Genomic DNA, 12,081 nt, shown 5'->3' with positions numbered 1-12,081 from the left:
ACATCACATAGCATCAACTGTTATCATCTTTTCCTTTTTCTATGATGAAGTCTGAGAGTTAGGATGCTACCCAGGAGTGCTCTGTCTATTAAAGAAGTAGAAAGTAGGAAACATATGTTGTTGGAAACTGTGGGGAATCCTGGTGTAACCAGCCTCTGATACTGGGGGACTCAGGATCCTTCTTGGAGTATTTAGTCTCATTAATAAAAAATAGATTCAGAATGGACTCAAATGGAAGCTCGAGCTGAATTTAACAGAAAAACCTCAGAACAGACAAGCTCTATGTCTCACAGATGCCAAAACCTGAGGAAGAGGATAGAGGAAAAACTGGAGGGGGGGGGCACAAACCTCTGTAATTTAGACAAACAGGTATAAAGGTTAGCCACATGGTGGAGAGGAAGAACTTTGCAAAGAGACTAAGAAACCCAAAGTTCTGGGAAATTTAAAAGAACCCAGGCACTGGCAAACAATAGCAACAACGACAAAACAAAAGCAACAACAATAAAAAACAAAGACTGAGAAAGGGATAAGAGTAGAACTCAGAATAATCTCATGGTGGTTCCTAGGGAACTGTATGAGGGGTCCTGGAGAGGAAAAACACACTGCCTCAAAGCCAAGTATGTTTTATAGGGGTGCTCCTATAGCTGGGGTGGCCCTGAAGATGGGAAGGAACTACAACGGGGGTGGTTCTGAAGCTGGGATGGTCCTACAGCTGGGGTGATGCTGAACCTAGGGTGGTCCTGAAGCTGAAATGGTCCTGAAGCTGGGATGATCCTACAACTGGGGTGATCCGGAACCTAGCATGGTCCTGAAGCTGGGATGGTCCTACGGCTGAGGTGGTACTGGAGCAGGGATGGCCATACAGCTGGGATAGTCCTGTAGCTTGGGGATCTTGTAGCTGTGTCCTTGACCTGCCCCAGATGGATAAATTCTTAAGGGAGGAGACAAGGCTCTGTTTCCACCAAGAGGCAGATTTGATTATTTATCACACCAGTTATGGCCGGAAGTTATGAGACATTTTCAAATAAGAAATTTCTTAGTCTCTGAAGAAAATTAGATGGGGGCGGAGCCAGCTGTGATGATTCTGCATACATTCTTCAGTTTCAGTAGTTTTATGTTTATTTGCTCACATGATACAAAACAAGGGCCAAAGATACTCAGGAAAGAGTAAGCCTACGTCTTCTCAATTTCTTTAGGCCTCAATTCTCTTACTGGAGCCATTTCCTTTCTAATCCAATCTATGCAATTTTTTTTGTGTAGAGGAAGTGCAGTAATGGAGAGGGTGTGGCTTTATGTTCGTTGCCTATTTTGGCTCACACTCCACTTTATCTTTTGAGGCAAGGAATCTCACTGAACCTAAGGGTCACTGATTGACTACACAGGCTGGCTAGTGAGCCCTGGGAATCTGTCTGTCTCTAATGCTTTGTCCTCAAACACTCTGCATTAGGGTTATACACATGCACAACTATGCTTGGCTTTTAAAAATGGGTGTTAAGGTCCTGAACTCGGGTCCTCATGCTTGCCAGCAAGTATTGTACCAACTGAGCCTCAGGCCTCTGATGTGTTATTTTAGATTAAAAGGGAATCCTGCTATTTTGACTGAAAATATTGATGTTAGGAGCATAGTTTCCATGAGGCCCTATGACCAAAAGCAAGCAAAGGTAAGTGAGGGGAAGCGCAGTTTTATAGGCCGGTCATCAGGGAGCAAGTCTGACAGCTCTTGACAGAACCTGGATGAAGGTGAAAGAGTGGAAGAAGGAACATGGCCAGAAAAGAGAAGCATTTGTATCTATATCCATGTGTGTGCGTGTGTGTGTGTGTGTGTGTGTGTGTGTGTGTGTGTGTGTGTTATGCATATGTATGTGTGTCTGTGTATGTATGTGTGTGTCTCTGTGTGTTTGGGTCTGTGTGTGTCTCTGTGTGTGTGCGCATGTGTGCTTGTGTATGTGTGTGTTTATGAATGTGTGTTTACCCTAGAGACAAATGTTTTCAGAAATCAGAGGATTATCTGTGGTCCAGAATAGACGATAATGTAATAGCTCAGCTGAAGATGGAACAAACTGGGTCAAGAAGAAAAAGGCACTCTCAGGGTCTGGGCTTGAATTGAAATGAGATGGTAACATGGCTGAGTATTGCCTTAGCGCCTTCTTTTGCCACTGTGACAGAATTCCTTACCAGAGCAACTTAAAGAAAGGAAATTTTAGTTTTGCTTCACAGTTTGAGGATACTGGAGCCAGAGGCAGCTGTTCACACTGTGCATGCTATCTGGAGGCAGTGAGTCAGGAAGGGTCTTGCTCAGCTAGCTTTCTCCTCTTCAGGCAGTCTGGGACTATGATGCAGCCTTTATCCAAGATGGGAGTGCTCACCTCGCTGAATCTTCCTAGGATATCCCTTTTAGACACATCCAGAGGTGTGTCTCCAAGGAGAGTCTATCAAGTCCACAATCAATATTAGACATCACAAGTGTAAAGACAATCTCAAGTTCTCCATATATGCCTGAGCTAGCCAAGGAGTACTAGAACATAGTTGATATTTTGCTATATTGTCATTGTGAGAGTGGAGAAAGTAATGGAAATGGAGAAATCTGGGTCCAGAAAGGGATGGAGATAGTTTTTTTTATGCCCATAGTTGACAAACTAGAGGACCCTTGACCTGATAGCTCATAAAAACCTATGAGGAGTTAGAGGAATGATTTGTTACTATATTCCTAAATGGCTGTTGGGATTTGAATGTGAGATGGAATCAAGACTTGAGCTATGGTGCATTTGGACCCCAGCTATTGCTAGCACTGTCTTGCCAGGTCATGGGACCTTTAAGAGGAAATCAGTTGGAGGAAGTGAGTCATTGGAGGAGGGCCTTGAGGCTTACAGTCTCACCACATTTCCTGTTCACTTTCTGTTTCCTGGCCCTTAGTGTAGATGAACACTAATTGCCTTACTTTCCTTCTACTTTGTATTTTCCTCAGTGATAGACTTTATGTATCCCTTTAAAATTTAAACCAGAATGAAGGAGTCTTCTTTAAGGTGTTTCCTGTTGGTTATTTTGTTTCAGCAACAAGGAAAGTAACAATACAAACTGTAGTGAAAGGTTAGATTAGTTCACACCTCCAAAATTTGGGTTTCATCCATAGAACGTTGCCTGCCAGAACACAACAGAACAGCTTGGCACCTTTCATTTTCAAGCCATTTATGCTTAGTCATACACATAAAATACATCTCAAAGGCCAGGGCCAGGATGAATCACTGCCCGCACCGATGTTGGCATGGAAAGTGTGCCACAAGAGTCCCCAGTTTAAGCCAACCTGTGAGCAAGTTCCTTCTCTGCCCACACTCAGACAGAAGCATGGCGGCCCCCAAGGTGGCTTTAAGCAAGTGATCAGGTCCAGCTGAGCTTAGAACAATATTTTTGAAGTATGCACGCATTGAAAAAAAATGTGAATTTTTTTTTCTGTCTCCTGATGACTTTGTCACTGGTGTCTGAATATTTTGGAGAAAGGCAGCCCAACCCAGACTGTGAAGCTTTTAAACTCTGTGGAGGATCAGACCAAAAATGGGTTAATATCCTTTCATGAATCTGTCCTGTGTTCCCTGGATGCCTTGTTTATGGTGTCCTTCTAACTGTTTGACAAAGCTGGTATATGAAAGCTTACTTTTGAGGATGATAAGCAAGTTTTTGCATAGACTACAATTCATCAACATATTCCTTTTCCCTGAGATTCATAATTTATTTAACTACATTTTGGAAAAGAAAGAAAGGGGCACTTTATACATTTGGAGTCCACTCAGTTTTGCTAGAAATACAGTTAGGGCATGAGAATCAGTCTTTGTCCAATGAGGCAATGCCAATACTGGAAAGAGGCACAGCCACTGACTTCTAAGACATCATGGTCACCATCTGCCCCCATGCCCCGACTCCTTTTGTAGAAGAATGTCTGGTGGCACTTCATCCCATCACATTAGTTCCTCTTATTATAATGGATTTAACTTACTCCTGAACAATGTGGAACTCATTAGAAAGATCTACAGCACTTGGGACAGTGGCAGGAAAGATGTTGTGAGGGTGACTAAGGAGGAGTCTGCTCTGGCAGTCCATAACTTTGGTCAGGTTATATGTACCCACAGAAGTTGACATCCTGTAATTTGGATTTATGTGAGCCAAGAAGGCAAATAGCTTTAGAGGGTTTGCAGAGTCGGCCCACAGATTTGGTCTGGGTTCTACTGCAGGAGACTTTGGAGCCACTACTCTGTATCCTATTGATCTTGGAAAGACTGGAATGTAGAATCAATGGTCACCTGACTCTTTGGCAGAGGAGCACTTGTGTAAAAAGAGCTTTGACTGTTTTCAGAACAGACTCCATTGTGGAGGCTTCTTTGTACTCTACAGAAGTATGCTACCACAGTTACTGGGAGTCGCCCTGAAGAAGGCCGTAAAGCTGACAGCGAATCATTTCATGAGGGATAAATTTATGTCAAAGATGTCTCGGCCCCACTTGTGGCAGAGATTTTCGCAAGAGGCTGTGCAGGTGGTTTTCAAAAATTCAACATCTGCTTGCAAGGGTCTGGGGAGATTACTAAAGGTAGCAGAGTCACTGCTGTCTGTGGTGCAAGATCTGGAGTTCCTTGGCATCTATAAGGATGTCCAAGCATGCTTTCTGTGGGACATTTCTTTCTCAGCCATCTACTTCCCATGCTATGTCCATGTGAAGGCTTCCTTTGGAGATGAAGATGGGTAGGTCAGCCCGGAAAGCCTGATCTCAGCTGGTCCTGTATCAGCCACTACTACAGAATCTTCAGTGACCCTTGCTGACGTTATGGAGACTACATCATAGATGACTGCCCAGGCTGGCCAAACCATTGACAGTGCTGTGTTGGATTACTTCAGAAAGATACTACTGGAAGCAGGCCCAAAAACTTTGTGGAAAGGGGCTAGTGCTCTTGTCTTCTAATTCTTACTCGAGTTTGGTGTCATCTTGCTGATTTATGAACTGCTGCAGTGATGATTTTGTGTTGATCTTGAATAGGAGTAAAGCTGGTGGGATCTGAGCCGGTTCCTACATCCTGAAGTACTCTGCTCCCAGTCCTGACCATGTTTGGAGCTACAAACTGCCAGTTGCAACATTTGCAGGGATTGAAAATAAATTTGAAGTTTACTCTAGCTCCTTTCAAGCCCTTTTGCATTTGTCTCATTTAAATTGAAGGCAAGTTTTTTTGTTGTTGTTGTTTTTTGTTTTTTTTTTTTGCTTGTTTTTGTTTTTGTTCTTTTTTTTGTTTGTTTTTGTTTTATAAAATGCCATCATTTGTTTTTGTTTGAAGATCATGTGGAATTATTCCTAATTTATTTTTGGCACCTATGTTTGCATGGTTTATCTACTGGAATTTGGTCAATGCTAACATGATCTGGAGTAAATCTGAAGGAAACTGAAGGAGGTCTCCTACCTGGACTAGGATGATGTCCCATTGAGGCCACTGACAGTCAGCCATGACTCTTAAAGCAAACTGTGAGTTCTGAGGATATTTATAGTAGTAGAAAGCTGGGTATATATTTATAAAAAGGAAAAACATGACAAGAATTGATGGAGATAATAATGTTATGATGATGATGATGATGATGATGATGATGACGACGATGATGATTTTAAAATGAAATGGCAATTAACTGATAAGATATGAAGAGGTTTATTGTAGAAGCGTGGGAGAGGAGGAAATGGGAAAGAGGCACCTGAGGGGGGCAGAGACAGACAGACAGACAGGCAGACAGACAGACAGACAGAGCAAGAGAGATCAAGAGAACAAGTGAGAGACACAAGGTGGATTTTTCTTTTATATCCTGGGCAGGGGAACACACCTGGTGGTGGGTGACCTGTGATGACATCATAGGTTGCTAGGCAGCCTGGAGACAGGCTTGTGGAGCTGCTTATGTGCTAACGGTCAGCTTGAATTTAAACATGCACAAACTTGGCCCCATTATGAAGATTATATGTGAACATGTTTATTTTCATAATGAAAACCATATTGAGGATATTTAGCAATCGTGCTATCTTGCTTGTACTAAGTCTACTAGAGAAAAGTTTCGAGTGTTAAGGAAATGCTTTTGGCATTTTTATTATAGAGACAAAAGGAACTGACACACACTCCTACTGCTGAGCATGCTAGTTTGGGATAAATCCTTTAAGATGAACACGTGCCGATTATCGCCAATTTTAATAAACATTGTGAATATAATGTACACTCCCTTCTCGCTGGTACCCACCAGCTCCCATCCCCACAGCTGACATCGATTTTCCTCTAAAATCCACTTTCTCTTGAATCATGTCAGACAAACACAGTCTATGTTTTAATTTAGTTTTGAGTGCCTTGTATCATGGTCAGAGGTTTGTGTGTTTTGTGAAGGGGGAAATAAACTACTTTGAAAGTTAACCACCCTCCCCCTGAAAAAAAAAAAACTCACTTCAAAATCAGATTTGCCTAGAAAACTCCCATTCCCAAAACAAAGTACACTTCCATCTCATCACTCAGGCCTGAAATCTGCTGTTTCTACCCTTGTTTCTTTATATATATTAAATATATATTTAATTTATTCTTTTACATCTCCATTGTTATCCCATCCCTTGTATCCTCCCATTCCTCCCTTCCTCCTGCATTCCCCTTACTCCCCTCCCCTATGACTGTGACTGAGGAGGACCTCTTCCCCCTGTATATGCTCGTAGGGTATCAAATCTCTTCTTGGTAGCCTGCTATCCTTCCTCTGAGTGCCACCTGGTCTCCACATCCAGGGGACGTGGTCAAATTTGGGGCACCAGAGTATGTGTGAAAGTCAGTCCCCACTCTCCACTCAACTGTGGAGAATGTCCTGTCCATTGGCTAGATCTGAGTAGGGGTTCGAAGTTTACTACCCATGAAAGTCTTCACTTAGCCCTTGTTTCTTTAGTCCCTTGTTTTCTTTTTCTGTAGCCATGCTTTTCTCTGTCCACCCACCATATTACTTAGTGTGTCCACAGAGACATTATCCATTTTCTGCAAAGTGAAATATGTCTTCATGTCTTTACCTCACCTGACTCATGATGTTCATTCTCTCAGTCTCTGATTTTCTGGGCACCCTGTCTGGTCAGTCCAGGCACAATCACAGAGGTGTGGGCAGTGCCTCATACCCCAGTACCGTAGCACAGCGGGGCTCCAGTGCTACTGTGGTAGAATTGACTCACATGTATTATACTATGTGGACATGTGTATATAGCCACTATGGTTTCCACACAAAATCAAGATACTTTGTTTTTAAGCTATTTTATTAATTCTTTGATAATTTGATAACGTCATACAATGTAGTTTGACCACATTTACCCCCAACTCCTTCCACATCCATACTTCCCCAGATTTATTGTGCAGGGTGATAGATATGAATCCATTTTTATTCTTCTATACACTGCTATCCATTTTGACTTGCGCCATTCATTGAATATGTTGTTTTTTTTCCTCCGGTATATAGTTTTGGCTTATTCTATTTTATGTATTTATTTATTTTTGGTCAGAAATCAGGTGTTGATAGGTTTCTGAACTTATGTCCACACCTTTAGCTCTGTAGACAGTGTGATCAAAGTGTCTGTTTTTATAGCAGCACCAAGATTTTTTTCTTTTAATTGCTATAGGTTTGCAGCATAACTTAAAATCAAAGATGATGTTACTTCCAACAGTTCTTTCATTTTCATCATTGTTTTAGTGATCCTTATTTCTTTATGTTTGTGTATGAAGTTTGGGACTATTTTTTCAATATCTTTTAAGAAATTCTTTGGAGTTTTGATGGGGATTGTGTTGAATTTGTCAATTACTTTTGGCAGGATGGGAGTTTCAGGATATTTATTCTACCAACTCCTAAGCATGGGAATTCTTTCTGTCTTCTGGCACCATTTTCAACTTACTTCTTCAATATCTTAAAGGATTTATTATACAAGTCTTTAGTGATATTTATTCTAAGATATTTATGTGTCTGTTGTGAAAGAGAGTGTGTCTCCAAATTCTTTCTCAGTATGTTTGTCATTGGCATATAGGAAAGCTACAGATTTCTGTGTGCTGGTTTTGTCTCCTGCTATTCTGCTGAAAGTGCTTATCAGCTGTAGGGGCTTCTCCAGTGGAGTCTGTAGGGCCTTTTATGCATAGAAACATAGTATCTGCAAACAAGTATACTTTGAGTTCTTCCTTCCATATATGTATTTCCCTGATCTCTGTCAGCTATTATTGCTCTAGTGAAGATTTCAAGTACTATATTGAACAGACACAGAGAGAGTGAGTGCACATCTTTGTCTTGTTTATGATTTTAGTTGAAATGCTTTGAGTTTTTCTCCATTTAGCACAATTTTGCCTGTGGGCTTGTTGTATAGCTTTCATTATGGTGAAATGTGTTTATATTCCTCAGCACTTTTATCATGAAGGGATGTCAGATTTTGTCCAAGGCCTTTCTGTATCTAATGAGCTGATTATGTGGTTCCTGTCCTTGAGTGTGTTTATGTAGTACATTACATTTATGTATACTGAGATTGTTCCTTCATGGCTGAAAAACTCTACTCCTTTATGTATTAAACACATTTTCCTTATCCAGCCTTCTGTTGTTGGATACATAGGTTGGTTCCATAATGTACCTATTGTGAATAGTACTGCAATAAACACTGATGTGCAAGTATCCCTGTGACTTGTTGATTCGTGGTCTTTTGGATGAATAACCAAGAATATGAGCAAGTGGGGGTGAGTAGGAGTAAAAAAGTGGATTAAGTCATATATCGGGAACAAACTCAGAATTATTTGTATACTTGGATGAAAATCGTTTCATGTAACCCTGCAAATTATAAATAGAAGACAAGTTTCGATCATCAAGCTGTAGGCTCCTTGTTGGTTAGAAGTTTAATTAGTATTCTGAAAATCTGTAATATCAAAAATGTACACTTCCACAGAGCGGCTTGTGCTTTGTCATTTGTGAGTTCTTTTTCTCTACTTGGGGCATAGTGTAAAAACTGTCAGCTCTGTAGTTCTGTGTGTCCTTTCCAGACCCTGGCAAATAAAAGGTACTTAAATGTCTACCTTTATTTGCATGTTTTATGATATCATATATTTTCTTGTCAGAAGAATGTTTACATTTCCTCTTCACTTCTGCATGGTTATGTTTAACTAACTTGGAAAGAGAATTCTACTTATTTTTTACATGAGTGAGAGGAAACTCTTAAAAAGTGTGTTTATCTATGCGGTAACCTCATTCACATTTTACTAATTTTTAATTTTCTTTTAATTTGCAGTTGTTTATTATATTTTCTCACATTATAAAGTAGCCTAATGTGCCATGAAATATTATTAGCTACCATAAAAATTAAACTGCTACCCAGAACAATTTATTTATAGTCTTTTGTTATTCAGATTAGAAGTTCTGTGAACTATGAACTTGTTATTCATAGCACTCCAGTTCACTGCATTAGCTCCCTATCTTGGAACCAAACCTTAGAGACAAAAATATGCAATGACAAAGCCAGCTACGTATGTATCAGGCAGGACTCAGCTCCAGGCAGTTTTAATTCAACCAGTGTACCATGTGACACAAGGGACTGAATTGCATCAGTTCCAGAGACAAAATCATTATGATGTTTAGATACATATCTGTCATTAAGAGGCATCTGCTTCTACTCTGTTGCTCTGACTTACATATCTCCAGGCATGCCCTGAGAAAAGGACAGTAAAGGCAGAAGAAAGGAAAATACAAACATCCTTTTGTCCTTGAGATTTTTCATTAGCTAATTACTAGCTTAGCATTACAGGGTAAGACATGGGCAATGATAAGGCAAGTTGTTGGCATTAAGAAGAAAGGCTGGCCCAAACTCAGTTTGGGAAACTGTCAAGTGTTGACAAGGTTACATAAATAAGTTGGAAGAGAAGATGAAAAAAATAAAAGGAAATAAATCTTGACCAAGGTTTGCAGATGTGCCCAACCTTTTGACATTGAACATAATGCCATTTATAAAACTCATATTTGAGAACTGCACAGTTGAGTTAAAAAAGATAAAGCACACATAAATGTCTCATAATGTTTTAAGAAAGTTGACAGTTTGTATTAAACCATGATTGTAGCTATTCTTGACCAACTGTGGATCATGGATCATGAGTTAGACAGGCCTGCATGATGAAAGCCACCACAAAATACAAACTATTTAATATGCTATTCAAACTCTTGTTTAAAGCATAATAAAAGATTTATGGGGCTGAAGAGATGAGTCAGTGGATAATAACACTGGTTGCTCTTCCAAAAGACCCAGGTTCAATTCTCAATACTCTCATGGCAGCTCACAACTGTCTGTAACTCCTGTTCTAGGGAATCCAACACCCTTACACAGACATACATGCCATCAAAAGTTCAATGTACATAAGATAAAAATAAATAAATAAAACGATTTATAGTCAAAAGAAAAACATTGTGATTTCTATTAAATAAAAACTTGGTTTCATGATTAAGTTAAAGAAGCAGCATATTTGAGGGAATTACATATACTCAACTGCCAGACTTCTGCTAATTTCACTTAAAATAAAAATGGAATGGAAGAATTAAAACAGCCAATGGTGATCAAATAATAAAGACACCTTCTATAGAACTTTATTTTTTACAAGCGTAACATATGAAAATGATCTGTGTACATGGAAACATAATTGATATAATTAGTAACTCCACAACAATGTACTATAATGTTATAGCATATATAATATGCTATATTATATAATTATATATGTATAATTATATAATATATATATATATTATCCCATGAGAGAGAAGAGGGCTGTATCGTAGCTAGGCAAAGTCCTTATAATTTCTATATGTAAAAAAGTCTTTTGTAAACAATAATACAAAACTCAACTATAACCTTTAAATAAAGTTAGAAGGCTTCAAATAATTTAGGTTTTGGGTACGTGGAAGATTGGCATTAAAAGTGATCTTTGCAGGTACTTCTGCTCCCACGAAATTGACAAGTAGTAGAACACTAGTTCGCAAAAATGTACTCTTACAGCTTGACCTGTATTCAAAACTTGAAATGACTCGAAGACTAAGCAAATGATTTAAAAAAACGCTATTAGTTTAAAAGTATCAAATTTGTATAGTTTTAGAATTTTATACCCATATAATTTTCCTGTTTTGGGAGATTTTAAAGATTTCTTTTGAAATTTTGGTTATGCCTATCATATTATTTTTTGTTGACTTGGAGGAAAGGAAGAACATTTTTTTTTTATCTTAATGCATCCTATGATGACAGAGAAGTGATATGTTTGACAGATCCATATCAACATTGTTCAAGGGGTTCCTTTGTAGCCAAGAACATAGACGTTTTGGGAGATATTTAACCATTTAGACCACAAAATATGGCTCCCACATAGCACCAAAGAATTCATTTACCTCCATAAAAGAAGATGTGAGAACTTCAACTACTTTCAAACACACTTGTATATATTAAAGATTTCATTAGATACAAAAACATCACATTGGTACAAGTTCTTTTTTTTTTTTTTTTTTTTTTTTTTTTTAACATCCCTGGACTCCCATGAGAATCTAGCCTGAAAGACAATCTCTGGCAATAGTCATCATGCTGGGATTATGTCTAGAATCTTAAGACATTTAGAATTGTTCCCTATGGCTGCTATAATGTATCTCACACAGAGTGACTTAAAAACAACAATGTCTTGTCTCACAATGCTGGAGTGGAGAAGTCGAAGGTGAAGGAGCTGCCAGGGCTGATTCATTCTGAGGCTTCCAGGAGTAACTTATTCCCTGCGTCTCTCCTGACCCCCGGTGATCTGCAAGCAATTTGTGGCATATCTTGGCCAGCACGCTCACCTTCTCGTTCTCCGCCTACATATTGTATGTCATTCTTCAAATTGCTCATCTGTGTCCAATATCTTTCTGTAGGAACACCACTCATGTAGTATTCAGGCTGCAGAGCACTTCCTAATAAAATCTCATATATTCCTAAATATAATCTCTTGATTTACATTATATGTATGTACATTTATGCATGCAGTAGCAATTAATGAAAGAAAAAGGCATGAATTTGAGGGAGAGCAGGGA

The 12,081-nt window shown here is 39.2% G+C and overlaps 1 pseudogene; it reads left to right on the top strand.

Moving 5' to 3' along the window:
- Window positions 1-3,342: 3,342 nt before the first annotated feature.
- LOC127210113 (electrogenic aspartate/glutamate antiporter SLC25A13, mitochondrial-like) lies at window positions 3,343-5,195 on the top strand (annotated as a pseudogene).
- Window positions 5,196-12,081: the final 6,886 nt, after the last annotated feature.

Source organism: Acomys russatus, chromosome 27, assembly GCF_903995435.1.
Source record: "Acomys russatus chromosome 27, mAcoRus1.1, whole genome shotgun sequence".
In the NCBI taxonomy this organism is placed as follows: domain Eukaryota; kingdom Metazoa; phylum Chordata; class Mammalia; order Rodentia; family Muridae; genus Acomys; species Acomys russatus.
The sequence above is the reverse complement of the archived record's forward strand: the minus strand, read 5'-3'. Positions and strand labels throughout refer to the sequence as shown.